The sequence below is a fragment of the Equus przewalskii genome, chromosome 24 (genome assembly GCF_037783145.1).
Source record: "Equus przewalskii isolate Varuska chromosome 24, EquPr2, whole genome shotgun sequence".
Classification (NCBI taxonomy): domain Eukaryota; kingdom Metazoa; phylum Chordata; class Mammalia; order Perissodactyla; family Equidae; genus Equus; species Equus przewalskii.
This window is the reverse complement of record NC_091854.1, coordinates 17,374,200-17,387,751: the sequence shown is the minus strand read 5'-3', so window position 1 is coordinate 17,387,751 and position 13,552 is coordinate 17,374,200. Positions and strand designations below refer to the sequence as shown.

The following is a 13,552-nucleotide window of genomic DNA, read 5'->3' as shown; positions in this document are numbered from 1 at the left end:
AAGTCTTCATTCTAGAATTCTAGAATGTTTGTCCTGGAGTTTGTTTGGAGATTTGTTGTGCAACTTGTAGACAGACCTGTGGCAGCAAATGCGTAAATAAGCAATGGGGAAAATTCTAACTCCTCGCGGGCCCTGATTGTGATAGAATTGCACGTCAAGTTTGCAGCACTTAGAAGCATCCTTAAAGGGCGGCACCTAGAAAATAACAGTAGATGTTGACAACAGTCATGGCACTTAGGCAAGTAATGGAGTAACATCTATTTTATTTCAGAGCACATACAAACTTTCTGTTTCTTTCGTTTGGGTTTGGGGTTTCTTTAGGTAGACAGGACACATGTGCCTCTTCCTGTCAAGCTCTCATTCTGGTTCACTCCAAGCCTCTTTGTCACTCCAAGTCTGATGTCCTCAGAGAATCGGGGAAAAAATGTAAATGACACTTTTCTTCTTGTAGAAGGATTCCTTTTCATTACATACTTCCATGTCTGTAAAATGATTAAGGAATGCTTAAGGAATAAGAAGCATGATTTTTTTGTACATGTTAAAAGCTTAAGATACAATATAGTCAAAGTTAATCGTAGAATCTAAGTAGTGGGTATGTGAGTGTTTAATGTACAATACTTTAAACTTTTCTGTATGTTTGAAAATTGTCATAATAAAATGCTGGGTGGTGAGAGCTTCCAATATAATTAAGTACAGTCTAGAAATTACACACCAAACTACTAACAGTGGTTATTGCTATGAAGGTTAGGAACGAATAAGAGACTTTCACTTCCTCTGAATTGTTCATATTTTATGCAGAAGCTGTGAGATCTCTTAGGAAAATTACTTCCATTTCATATTTCAAATAAAATTTGTAGAGAAGTTAGCAGTGAAACAGAAAGTGGATCACTGGACTGTTTTAAAATTCTGTAAGCTTTCAATGGAGAGTGAAAAGGAAAATGATGTCAGTCATGTTGGAGAGGTTCTTTCTCCCCATGGGTTGTGCCAGAGGAATTAGTTTTTAAATTTCATCAGGAACCAAATAATAGAAAAGTCAGAGAACAATCACAAACAGAGTATGTTGACACTCTATTATTTGCACTACATTGTTGGAAACAGAAATATATGTATATATCATATATATAACCTTTCCCTGTCTTCATATTGTATATGATGTATTGGAGACACAAAACTATCATAATGAAAGAAAAGACAATTGAAAACCAAATCTTCATTACACAGAAATTCGGAGAAAAGAACTTGAATGGAGTGATCAGGCAGAATTAATGTAACTGAGGAAAACTACCGGGGAGAGTCTAGGCATTGAAAAATCCCCAAAATGTTTAGATCAGTCATAATCAATGGTAAAATATATTCCTTTCTAAGTTTTTTCTATGTAAACAAATTATATATATATATAAAATTCTGTATATTTACATAGAAAAATTAGATATAGATCAGGATCATACTGTATAAGTCATTATATATATATATCTATATGTCAGGATCATACTGCATAAGAGATTCTTTTTTTTTTTTTTTTGAGGAAGATTAGCCCTGAGCTAACTACTGCCAGTCCTCCTCTTTTTGCTGAGGAAGCCTGGCCCTGAGCTAACATCCGTGCCCATCTTCCTCTACTTTATATGTGGGACGCCTGCCACAGCACGGCTTTTGCCAAGTGGTGCCATGTCCGCACCCGGGATCTGAACTGGCGAACCCCAAGTAGCCGAGAAGCGGAATGTGCACACTTAAGTGCTGTGCCACCGGGCCAGTCCCTGCATAAGAGACTTTTGAATCCACTTTTATAAATATAGCACGAGAACCTGCACATATCAGTAATTACTCCTCTAACTATGCCTTTAAATCGCTGCCTTGAATTTCATCATATGGGCATACCTTGTATTATTTCTCAATCTTTATTTTGCAGACAGTCGTGTTTGATTATCATTTAACCAATATTCTAAATGTTGTTGAAGAATATCCTTATGTTGAAGATTTTGACATTTCCATATAACCAAATACACCACTCTTTTCCTTAGTTTTTGGTTCCTTTTTTGCTTTTATCTTTGAGGTCTGGGATAATGGGTGATTTTCATACCATAGATGAGGTATAGTAACAGGTGCTCTGATTTAAGAGAAGTCATATAGGAAAATCAATTTATACAAGAGACGAAACTGTAAACAAATTCTCCATTTTCTACAAATGGTTTTCCAGAAGTTCTCTAACTCCAGATTTGCTTAAAGCATACTTCTACTTAAAGCATTACAATTTATATGCCTTAGTGCATAATTTTGTTCTGATATGTACGTTGAGTTTATTTCACTATAATTTAGATACATTTTTGAAAGGTAAAATGAATTAATACAAAACCCATAAACTTTACTTTTAAGTACTTTTTAAATTGATTTTATTAATAATAAGCTGCCGTGTATTCTATAGCAACATTAGGCTGAAAATTTTTTTAATACCATCCACAGCTAGACTATTTGTATCCAGCACATCAGAAATTCAGATGTTAAGGTTTTATTGAAAAATAAATTTTTCTTAGAAATGCAGAGACTAAGTAAGTATTTCCAGGATGAACATGTTTTTCTGGCAGTGGAAGTATCCTATTTCCTTTAAAGATGTGGTATTTTTCCAAATGTAGCTGGATGAAGAAGCTGAAGTACAGTACTTCCTGGAGACCCATTTGTCATTTACCTATATTTACTGGGTTTACTGTCCTCTGTGTATCGCTGAACTTCACTTTTAATAGGAGAAAATAGGCCTTAAAAGGGAAGCAGCATTTTACTGCTGAGCAAGAAACTATTTGTATTCCTCTTTCAAAGGCTGCCTAGAAGCATGTAGAATGCCTCTTGACCAAAGGAGGTGGTATGAATATTCATGTGTTTTATGAATCACAGAGTTGAGGCCGTATGGTTTTCCCATTTATCAATTACTGGTTTAGGATTATCCAGCCGAAGAGTTGAACTGATTAACAGCGCTCTTTTTGTTTGCTCTGTGTTGAGGTGGAACTGCCCAGTGACAACTGTATTATTTCTTGCCTCTTCAGCTGTCCACACTTGTGCAAGAAGCTTAACATCCTGTCAGCTTTTATCATGTAGCCTCTTTATTACCACATTGTGAGAATTTGTATAGTTGTAAATCAGAATGACTTTTTAAGGTTTAATTTCTCATTGCAGTAAAGACCCCATGGTTCCTAGACCCAACAAGCATGGCTAATCGTGCCTGTCATAAGTGAGCTCAGGTATGCCTGGCATCTGACTGGAAAATTAAAGTTTGAAAAGTTAATGCCACAGGCAGTTGCGAAAAGCAGCTGCTGTGAGAACCGGACTGTTGGAGAGAAGTTGGAATAATTGAGGCAAATTCACCTTGATGGACCAAGTTAGCATGTTTGTTTTGGCTTTGTTTTCCATTTGTTGTTGGTTTTCTTCCTCTTTTTCTCTCATCTTCTTAGTTCCTATTTCAACTGTCACTAGGAGATTTCTTGTGATTACTACTGTTACTAAAATTAGAAAAAAACAACAGTGAATTCTTTAGTGGTTTGAGTACTCCGCTTTTCAGAAACTCAAAATTCTAAACTCTTTCTGAAAAAGGAAAACAGTGGTTATTAACCTAGAGGTTGGTCCTTCTTTCCTTCTCTCTACCTCTCTCTTTCTCTCTGTCTGTCTCTCAATCCTCCTCGTTGCCCCATCGCCTCCTCTTTCCCCCTCCTTCATGTTTACTTTCATTAGTATGCAACGGTACATTTTAATGGGATAGTGTGAAAATAGTCAAAGCCTAAAGGGGCTTTCTTGACTATATTCTCTCACTTTAAATGCTGAAGTAGCGATTTCTTTTTCAAGAGAACAATGAACCTGCTCAGCCAGTATTTAGCAGCTTAGATTTAAATCCAAACTTTTCTTTTTTGCTCTGTTACATATTGATTCCTGCTTTATCCCTTTTTCTGTTTCTTTGTGGTTTAGTTTGCTATCTTTGACTAGGGTCATCTATTTCAGTTTGTGTGTGCATAAACATCCCCAGACTTTATTCTCTTCTTCAGTGATGGGCAGCCAGTTTCAAAGCTACAGAAAACTATTTTCTCTATTATTTCGAATTATCTCTTACATTCCTCTATTATCTTCACGTGAGTGTGAAGGAAATCAGGCAGCCTCTACAATTTACTGACTATTCCAGTGCAGTGTGAATTAGCTGTCGTTTAATTCTTTGTTCATGTGTATAACTTTTACTGCTGACCTATTTGAAAAGGAGCCAGGGAGAAGAGAGAGACTGCCCCGCACCTTAGTTGATAGAGCTAACGCCTTTGCTTAGTGTGGGAGAATCTAATTTTCTCTGTGAATCTGGGACTACACAAGAGGCAAGTTAGCACCTTCCAGCACTGAGGAATCCCTCCGAACAGCTTTTGCTGACAAAGAGTCTCTGAGCGATTCAATCATTTACCCTACAAAACAAACCTGATACAAACAAGTAACTGCATATTTTAAGTGGATGTAAAAGAAGTCTATAGTTTGGGAAAACAAATTAAACTTTTTTTCTGAAGAAAACCCCATTGGCCATGTAGGACTCTATCACAGCAAGAAAGAATGTGTCAGTGCTGCTGAATTTCTTCTCTCAGATCCAAGCAGATCATTCTGCGCAGAATACGAGGCTCTGGCTGTCTGGGATTCTGAAAATTCTGTTTGTGAAGCAATGAACAGTGTCAAATTCTTTGTTCATCATTCTGAACACCAAGTCTCACATTGTGAATTCTGTTTTTCTGGTTTCCAAATCCTGAGTGGTTGCATGCAATATACATGTGGAAAGGAGATTAGACGGGTTCTGTCTGTCTGAGTTCTTCCTCCTTCTGAAGCACGGGATTTATTCAGTAAGTGCGACTTGCGAAGATCCATGCTCGTTTTTTTTTTCTGATGAGTGAGTTCAATTGTTTGATTTACATTTTATCAAATATACTTGCAACATTAGAGACACTCTGAGGCTTTAATGCTGCATCTCATTTCTGATTTGGATTTAGTGTCTTCCAGATCACTATATGGCCAGAAAAGATTATGTATTCATTAACAAAATAATGAGTAAAGCACAGGACTAAATGCTAAATAGCTAAATGAATGCTTAAGAAAGAGAAAAATAACCAACAGTCTTCAATGTTGAGTTTTTCAATAAGGTTGATCTCTCAGTTGTTTTAGCGTCCTCCTTTCTCATACACTTTTCTCTTCCATTCATTTCCTTTCCATACTACAGGACATATATAAAAATATCAAAAGCAGGAATCTTATATTTCTACACTACCATCTTTATAATTCAAAATCTCACTAATTACAGTTATTCATTCAGCAGTTTAGGCTGAAAATAACGTATACCGTCCTTACTTCTGCAAGGTGAGCACAAATTCAGGGAAAGCTGCTTTCAGCCAAATGACAAAGGGAAAATTTGGCTGAAGACTTTCAGATTCATGAATAAGTTCACCTGAAACAATAAATGATGGCAAATATAAAATCAACCACAAACGTAAAAGCAAATCTCTAAAAAAAATGCTAGTATGTCATCTCCGTTTATATAAATGGAGAGTTACTACCCTCCCCTTTTAAATAGACTTTATTTTTTAGAGAAGTTTTGGGTTCACAGCAAAATTGAGCAGAAAGTGCAGAGTTTCCGTATTCTCTCGACCCCCACGCATACACAGCCTTGCCCATTACCAACATCACACAACAGAGTAGTGCATTTCTTTCAATTTACTGTTTTGTTTGTTAGCGAAAAAAGACAACTCTCAGATGCTGAATCCATTGACACTCTGGGTAAAAAAAAATACGTTTTTAACTCAGTTTCTAGCCTTTCTAAGGTGCATTGTTCTAGGAGACAAACAATATTTCGAGTGCTGCTAAATTTATGATATTAAGTGAGTTACTGAGGACATACTGTGTTCAGTGCATGACCCAGAAGGGACTAAAAGTAACAACTTGGAAAACGTGTCAATAGAAGCAAGAGTTGGTTTGGAGATGTAAATTGACAAACGCCTCCCCAGCGACTAACCCTGGGGATGCAGCGCAGCCATCACTGAGGCTTCTCCTCCCACTATTGGCAGTCGCTTCTACCTGTGGGTGGACGAAGTTCCAGATGTAATCATTCAACACTCAGGCCCTGCTTCCTAGTGGGACTATTAAAATTGAAGCTCTACAGAGAAATTAAAATAGAAATTGTCATACCATCTTAGGAAGAAATAAACTAATTTTTAAACCAAACAAATCCCAATATATGAGAGCAACACAACAAAGAACAGAGACTTAACAGCAGCCTGAATCATCGGAAAGAGATGGTAATTAGAAATAACACATTCTTGGATAACCTGGATTTTTTCGGGCTATCATAAGATTATGAACGTACTTTGTCTGTAAAGTCAAATGTGGATCGTTCCACCAGCAATTCCAGTCTGAATACTGCTTCTGAGCATTGAATACAGGGTGCTGCAGGCACTTGCTAAGCCCACAAATCAGTAGGATATCTATCCTGCTTGGCCATCCAGGTCTAGAACACTAAATACGAAAAGCTTAAAAACCTGGGTTCCATAAACTTTCATTATATTGGAGAAGGATGTATTTTTTTAATGAACCAAGACTATGAGTATTGATTCTATTAAAGAGTTCTGGGAACATGAACAGAAAAGAGATTCTCATGATGTCGTGTCCCTCAATATAATGTGTGCATATAATCTGTGTAGACCATGTATATTTTATACAATTATTGATGAGGAAAGGGATCCCTTTAAGCCTTTACTCTTTGCATGATGTTGCTCCACCATCCTCTTATCTTGTTACTTTGACACTTTTCTAAGTGGTTTCTGGTTCCTGTATCTACTCAGCTTTTCCAGCAGCATCTTCTCTTCTTCAAGAATTGTCCTAAAGCTTGCAGCCAGTTCGCATTGTCATTGCCCTCAATAATTTTGTCTCGATATCCCTTCCCATCTTAACATAGTCCCACAAATCATTTACAAATAATTGCTATTTAAGAGTCAATTAAGCATTCACAGAACTCCTGTTTTTCAGGAAAATTGGCAGGGAACTAGAAAAGCTGATGCCATCATCAAATTATTATAACACTTCTGATTGGAACTTTCAATTTCAAGGCCAAAAATATATAGCCAAAAATAAGTAGTTATTTTTACTTCCTGAAACTACTTTACCACTGCTTAATATTTATTGAGTGCCAGTGGTATGTAAGTCATTTCTTCTAACAATAACATATTTCTATCCATTTTTGTCTTAATCATTTTTTAAAATTTTGGATAAACAAGATCATTTACATATCAACCCTGACACACAAGAAACGCTCTATGAATATTTATTGTTTGAATGAATGAGGAAGAGATTTCATTTGCTATTTGGTTTTCTTTTCACAAATAAAGTATTTAAAGAAATAAGTATGGAAAAGCATTACCAAGTTCATGGATATACATCCTACAAAATACTTTGGTGTTACACTGTTTGGTTATGCATTAGATATATTTTTTCTCCAATGTTTATAAGACAGTAAGAGGTCTTTTACATTGGCATGATGTTGTCAAAAAATAAAAGGCTGTGGGTAAGAAAAGAGCGTCTTTTTCTGTAGCTGTGCTCTGACAGAAAGAAGAGATTGGTGGTTTCAATCTGTGAGCTACACGATTGAAGGCAGACAGTTACTTAGGGCTCATTGAGTGTGGTTTGAATGGCTAAAAATAGATATGTTCAAAGCATAGATATCAATGACTTAAAAGCCACTCATGGGATAGACAACAGCTTCTTCTTTAAGCCACTTAATTTTTCGTCTCGAAATTAATATTTCATTATTCCTTGGAGCACTTGACATGGTCTTTATGGTTTGAAGACGTACAGCAACCACCATGCGAACTAATATTAAACCATGTCTTCAAAACCCAAAGAGAGAAGGTGTTGCAACTAAATGCTTTAGCACATAACTGAAGTCATTAACTGTAGTAGACAGATTTAATGCTATGACAGTTTATTTTAACCAAGGACAAAGGTAGAGAGAGGCAGAACAGGAGAAGGAACGGATACAGTGGGAAAGTAAAAAATTAAATGTCAACGTTGTCCATGTCAGGAACAGTGGCTCTTGCTACTTTCTGAACTATCATGTTCAAAGCTGTTGATTTAAGCTCTTGCTGGTAAACATGCTATTTATAACCTCAACTCATCCATATTTCACACAAGAGACTTCATAAAAGAGACAGATTTATAATTTTCTGTCACCAAATTCAAGATTACCAATTATTTCTTTATTGAAATTTTTGCATCCTTTACTAGAATAGGTATTCATAGCTTTATAGACCTTTTCTTTTTTCTGAGTCACTCAATTTAGATTTATGAAGCCAAGAGTTTTCTCCTGCAGCAACTCACAAAAACATTCTACTTCAAATTCACAGTGCCTCAATCAATGTAATTATTTCCAGGAACAAGCCACAAGTTTTAGAATTTATATCCTCTTATTAATACTTCTATATTCTTGAATTATGTAATGATTTTACATGAATGGAAAATAAGGATTTTTGAGGACAGAATATATGGGAATATTTAAAGATCACTTTGTACATTAATTGGGCATCCATATTTAAAATTTTAATTTTTTCTCTGTGTACAATCCAATATTTAAAACTTTCCAAACCGTATCAATAGCATACTTTCAGAACACTAATTATGTTGAAGTTTTGAGAAATAGCAGAGAATTTCAACCCAAACAGTACACAGTGAAACTCCAAAAATGAGGGTAGGAAAGTTTGTGAAATGTGTATGATGTTTTGAGCCTGAGAACTTAAGGTTGGTGTCCACGAAAGGGTGAATGACATGTCCTGTCATCTTCTACAGGCGCCATGCTCTCTAATCGATAGACATTTGTCTCTGGTGCAGTTCTAATATGTGTGGAATTTGGGGGGGTGTTAGAAAAATATGATCAGGCAAATTTCCTGAATTTTAGTCTGAGAAATGGTTAGGACCTAGAAAAATGCTATCTAAAATATGCCTTGAAGAATCTGGCATTTATCAGGGGGCTTAGAATGACCCTATTCTGTCTGAAGAGATGAGTGGTGATCCCAAAGGAAGACTCGGGGTTATCACGTACTTAGGCTTTTGAAGACTGGCAAAAGGAGTGCCCGGCTCCAAGCAGAATAGCACCTCTCCTTCAGGCATACACCTGAAGAGCAGAGGAGGCTGGATTTCATCCCTCCCGCTGCTGGTTCCTAGTGCTGACACTCCTTGCACAGCCACATGTTACAGCCCTTGGTTAGGTCCCAAGCAGTCCGACACCAAGCGCTGGTACAGAAAGCGAGACCAGACACCTCTTCTTTCCAGACATCTCACCTGAAACGTTCCGTATTAACACCTCGACCATACACTCATCACTCAGAATGGGAATTTCCATAAAGGTTCGAAGAATAAATAAATAAAATAGAAGTGGGTGTCTATAAAAGCTGAAGAACCGCAGATTGCTCTCTAAGAATGAAGGAGTTTTTGGATCTAATACCATGCATGTGTCTAGCTAAATACTGCTTATATAAACTTTATATGCATGTCTATAGTTTATATAATCTTCATGTTGATCTTCACAATAACCCTGTGAGATAGACAGAGCCCAATAGTTTTATGCACATTTTCACACTAAGGAGCAGTAGTTCAGAGAGGTTAAGTGGCTTGCCTAAAGCTACACGTCATGTTAGGGAGCACCACAAGTAGAACTCACTTTCTGAATGCAGAAGAGACAGGGGGCTGGCCCCGTGGCCGAGTGGTTAAGTTCGCGTGCAGGTGGCCCAGTGTTTCGTTGGTTCGAATCCTGGGCGCAGACATGGCACTGCTCATCAAACCACGCTGAGGCAGCGGCCCACATGTCACAACTAGAAGGACCCACAACGAAGAATATACAACTATCTACTGGGGGGGCTTTGGGAGAAAAAGGAAAAAAAAAATAAAACATCTTAAAAAAAAAAAAGAGACAGGAAGTACTATTGAGATTCACACTAGAGAAACAGAATATTTTGAATTTTGAGAAGATTTTATGAAATGATTGTTTTAAGCTTTTGCTGAACACTGATGAAAGTAGAGTTCATGGAAAATATGCAGAAGGTCATCAACGGCTGTGTTAGTACAACAGTCCCCTTATCCACTGGGGATATGTTCCAGGATCCCCAGTGGACACCTGAAACTGTGGATAATACTAACCTTACATGTCTTATGTTTTTTCCTATACATACATACCTATGATAAAGCCCAATTTATAAGTTAGGCACAGTAAGAGATTAACAACAATAAATACTAATAAAATAGAGAAAGTATAACAGTATACTTCAATAAAAGTTACCATAGAGCTTAGCAACCTCAGCATATTTTTTTCTTTTCTTATTAAGAATTTTCACCTTTTCAGTTAAAGGAAGCACTATAAGGCTTCTCTTTGGCATATCCAAATTTCCAGTATCACTATTATTGCCCTTTGAGGCCATCATTAAGTAAAATGAGGGTTACTTAAACACAAGCACTGCGATACTGCCATAGTCACTCTGATAAACAAGATGGCTACTAAGAGGCTAACAGGTAGAGATCCACTGCACAAAGGGATGATTCACGCCCCCCAGGGAGGACAGAGCAGGACAGCAGGAGATGTCATCACACTGCTCAGAACTACATGCAATTTAAAACTTATGAATTGTTTCTTTCTGGAATTTTCCATTTAATAGTTTCAGACTGTGGTTGATCGCAGGTACCTGAAACTCGAAATTAAAATTGTGGATACCAGTAGACTACTGTAGTTCTTTTTCAAGTTGGTTTTTTTTTTAATATTTCAGACATTTTAAAAATATACAGCAACTCACATTAATTTTGTCATGTTCCTCAATTTGTCTTGTTTGTTTGTGAAAGTGTGTGTGTGTGAGGGTAAGTGTACAATTTGATATTGGACGCAAGAGTAACTATGACCTGTTGAAGGAGGTCCAAAATAGGACATAAGGATAAAGATTTTAAAAGAGATATTTTTGGTGAAAATTACTAGTAAGGATTATTGTAAGAAAATTAATGAATAATACTATAGAATCATTTCTGATCATTCTCATAGATAGGTAAGTTTTCACAGGGCAGTCTTCAAAAAAGCAACAAGGATCTCACATGTCAATGACTTCTCATTGAGTCATTTTGTTCTCTTGTCTTTGTCTAGAATCTTTTAAATTACATGAAAATCCCAGGTTAGGTTAGGTGGCTGTTAAGCCTTCATATTTTCTTGAGATCTCATGAAATGCAAGTGTTAAAAATTTTGGGATTCTTGAGGTAGGACAAGAATTGTAAATATTCCGTTTTATGAGTGATATGTGCACCACATGTAATGTTGAACAAGTCACATTGCACGTAAGTTGAAATTGTGCAGTTCTGAGTTTTTGTTTACCCTCCAGGGTATATCATTTTTATATTTTAAAAAACATAAATATAACAAAGGACAGTATCAGAGGCCCTTCATAGAGTCAAATTGAGTGGTGCGAACTCCAAGTTGTTATAATGTCAAAAACACAGCATAACTTGAAGGTACCAAAACAGAAAACTAAGGTAAGAAAAAAAAACCCTTGCACTTTATGTAAAATATTCTTACTTTAACCTAAAAAGGGCAAAAAAAATATTGAACTGTTAACATTCACATATGGCTTATGAACATACTAACAAGATTTAGGATTCAAAAAACCCGTCTCCATCCATTCTTTTTCATCAGTACTTTTGTCCTTTATCCTCTAAACAATATGTTGAAAAGAGAAGACTTATAATCAATGAAGTTTTCAAGATACATTTTGATAGAAATAAAATCAAGTAAACTTGCTTATATTTTCCAATGGTGAACCACACCATATTGTATTCTAGATTCTCTTAATGCATTGATTTTATCCCTTGTTGGTACGTTATCCATTTAAAGAAACAATTTTACAACTACTTGTAAAGTACAAAAATTTTACATCTCAATTTTCATTTGTTTTGTGGATTAAGAATACACAGCAATTTTTAAGTACTGTTGAAATGAGACACATAATAATGTAAAATGAACAATGAAAGAGAAACTTGGGTAGTAAGAGTTTGAAACGTCAACAGATGAAGAACTCTCTGGTTTCTAACGCTACATTTTCAGATTTATTTTTGAGGGGAAATCTCCTTTTACTTTCATTCTTTCTCTCTTTCATAAGATTTAAGAAATCCTCGCAAGATTTTGAAAGCTTCTTTGGAGGCTTTCCATAATAATGGCTGCAGGCTGCTCCTTCAGGTGACTGTGAAATCTTCTTCATAGAAGTCACTTGAAATTATGCTCATAGTAATCATCCTGAATTTACTCTGAGAAGAGATGGGGCAAATAAATATGTATAGGATCAATTTTTACATTCAATTAAATGTTTGCATTTTATTCCAGTAATTAACATGAGGATGGAAACGATCTTGTGAAGCACCTTATCCACATTTATATACATGCATTACTTTACCAGGGTTAAAATATTATCATTATGCCTGATATGCACATGTGAAAGCAGATCCTGGGAATGAAGCATTTATAGTAAACATCCATATGTTTTAGTAAACACAATTGCACGCTTTCCAGAGTAAGCAAATGTGTGAATTCCTTAAATGGTATTGAAGGATTAAAATAGTCACTCTTTTTATATCCCTCAAAGAAAAAGAAACAAAACACTAAGTAGCGTGCTTTGAGATTGTAACAAAATATAATGATGAAAATAGTGGCACTCATGTGGATTTAATATATATTTTATATACGTATCTCCATCATACTAAGCCTAAAATCTAGACCCTATTGTCTTCATATTTTACAGAAGGTGGACCTTAGACAGACAGGAAATTTAGTAATTTTCAGGTGATAACTGACTTAGTAGAACTTAAGATCTAGTTTTAAAGAGCTAGTCAATTATAATAAAGCTAATGTTTACAAAGTAAATTACAAATTTTAGGCGCTGGGCACTTTTCTAAGTTCTCTCCATATATTGATTCATATAATCTACTTTATTTAGTTGATTCTATTATGATCTTCATTTTACTGATGAGGAAACCAACACAGAGTGATTAAGTAACTTGCGAAAGGTCACACAGATAATAGATGACAGCAGGAATTAAAATGTAGCCATTCTACCTCTGAAGCGTATCTTAACCACGCTTTGACTTAGATGCAGTTTTGTTAGTTTATGTGGTTCAAAACTGATCTGATTCTGGTAATTCTCAAAGCCTTAAATTACAAATATTCAAAAGCAGTAGATATCTTCTTTTTGCTGGGCCTCCCTCTTTGCAGTAGCGTATTGGGATTCCCAGTAACAACAAGAGTGGTGACACTCTCCTCTGTTTCATTTAGGGACTTCATTGTCATGAGACCCTTCACATTTTCAGCACTTCATGAGCTCACGTCTTGGGGGAAATTTTCTGCTCTTCATTAAAAGTTTACTTTTGGGGCAGCTGCCCCTAGGTAAGGTAAATACATTTAGGTTACCTGTTAGGTTGTCTCTTCAAGAGAGAAACGTAGGAAACAGGTTTGCATATGAAAACATTACTATGAAGAGTAATGAAAGCACTT

The 13,552-nt window shown here is 36.0% G+C and overlaps 1 long non-coding RNA gene across 1 annotated transcript in view; it reads right to left on the bottom strand.

Annotated features, from left to right (window-relative positions):
* Window positions 1–246: 246 nt before the first annotated feature.
* LOC139079166 (uncharacterized) overlaps window positions 247–13,552 on the bottom strand; it is a 69,164-nt gene continuing 55,858 nt past the window's right edge. Inside the window, exon 3 of the long non-coding RNA XR_011532518.1 lies at window positions 247–482. This is a non-coding gene — a long non-coding RNA (uncharacterized lncRNA). The remainder of the gene's footprint in view (window positions 483–13,552) is intronic.